This window comes from Rousettus aegyptiacus, unplaced genomic scaffold, assembly GCF_014176215.1.
Source record: "Rousettus aegyptiacus isolate mRouAeg1 unplaced genomic scaffold, mRouAeg1.p scaffold_m13_p_10, whole genome shotgun sequence".
Classification (NCBI taxonomy): Eukaryota; Metazoa; Chordata; class Mammalia; order Chiroptera; family Pteropodidae; genus Rousettus; species Rousettus aegyptiacus.
The window spans coordinates 34,678,390-34,680,282 of record NW_023416285.1 but is presented as its reverse complement, the minus strand read 5'-3'; the positions used below and the strand labels follow the sequence as shown (position 1 = coordinate 34,680,282).

Sequence of the window (1,893 nt, the reverse complement as noted above, 5' to 3'; positions counted from 1 at the left end):
GCTGCTCTACATGCGCAGAAACATCAAGAGTGGAGAAAAAGGATAACCCTTATTTCATATATATTACCTCTTGGATAGGGGATAAGGAAAGGGGCTGAGGTAGACAAGGAATCTGTGACCAAAACTGCTATTTTAAAAAATATTTATCGAGTAGTTATGTGCTAAAAGGATAACGATTTAAACAGATGTTTGCAAAGAGGTTAAGTTCAATAAATAGTTGTTTAATTAATAGAAAATGATATAAAAATTTCAATTGAACATAAAAATCAAAGTTAATTGATTTAATTGGTGCCACAATTCTAATGATTTTTGTTTAGAGGTTAGAAAAAGACAAGGAAAAAAAGCAATATTTGAGTTCTGATTTGCATATTATATATTTAACATCTTTATTTTTTGTGATAGATAACTGTAAACAAAACAAAACAAAACAAAACTTCAATTCTTCTCTGTTTCATGTATCCGTGGTCTTTGTCAGCTGACATTTAAGTGCCCCAGGACTGGCCATGTTGCTTGTTTGGGTCACTAGGATATAGCAAACAAGACCAAGTTAAACCTGAAAAAGTGTTTGAACAAATGAGCTTGCTCTTTTTATTGAATTGCTGCTATCACTGTGCCTGGTCAGAGCCAGGCGTCCCATCCGAGTTTTGCCTAGGCAAGCCCAATGCCAGCAGAGTGAATGTAGCAAAGCTCAGCAGATCCAACTAGAAAGCAACCCAGGCACTTGGGCATTGAAAGTTTATTGTATGGGACTGTGTTTTTGTGGTTCTTTTTATAAAGTATTGTAGCAGAAAAGATAAATGGTACAGTTTTTTTAATTCTCCTCCCCTCTCTTTATCTCTTTTCCTTCAATCTCTCTTTTTTCCTTCCACGGCAAATCAAAATTCATCATTTGCTGTGTGCCAGGCAAATGCAAAGAACTGGAGATGCAAGGATAATAAGGTACTAATCCAATCACTTTGTCCTTACCTATATCATTTCACTCTACAAGCCATGCTCTCTTATGACTATCAAAGTCAATAAGCTATAAAATTAAGAGACTATCTGTAGCCAAGTATAATTTAGTTAATTGTTGAATTCAAAGCCCATTTGAGCATCTAACTGAAGATAAATAATAGACGGTGCTTAGTCATTACTTTTATTGTTAGCTCTGGCCTCATGTCTTAAAGCCTGGGCATAAAGCCATGTGCTAATCTGTAAGATTGTCGGTATCTGAAATGCCAGGGGAAAAAAACAGATCAAGTGGTACATACTTTAATCATACGAGTTGCCAGAGAAAAAAATATATACTAATGTGGGTCTATATAAGATATGATGATATAGCTAGCAATATATATACACACATGTATTTTTTTTTATTTTTTAATATATATATAGATATATAGTTTTTTTTTTTTTTTTTTTGTAGGTGAGACAACCCTTGGTTGACCTCACAGATTGCAAGGACTTAGTCAATTTACAATCCCTTCGGCACCTGGTCTTCCTAGGTGGTTTCCCATTCAAGTATTAACCAGGCCCAACCCTACTTAGCTTCTGAGATCAGATGGGATCGGGCTTGTTCAGGGTACCATGGCCATAGACATACTATCAAAATTAAAAGTCATATTTTTAATGACCTTATAGGAAAAATCTAACACACATAGATTTGTATTTTAATTAAAAAATATATTTTAATGAAAATTATATTTGAAAAAATCCAAATATAAACATAAAAGCAAAAAATATATAGTTTAATGTCATATGTCTGTTAATGCAAACTCAACAATGATCAACTCAAAGCCAGCTTTTTTTCATTTATATGCACATTCGCCTTCCTAGAATTCACTTTGAAGGAAATCTATGATTTTATCTATATTATTTTACCTATAAATATTTAGGACATATATCTAGCAGATA

The 1,893-nt window shown here is 33.2% G+C and overlaps 1 pseudogene; it reads right to left on the bottom strand.

Moving 5' to 3' along the window:
• Positions 1-1,459: 1,459 nt before the first annotated feature.
• LOC118609171 lies at positions 1,460-1,578 on the bottom strand (annotated as a pseudogene).
• Between the last annotated feature and the right edge of the window lie 315 nt (positions 1,579-1,893).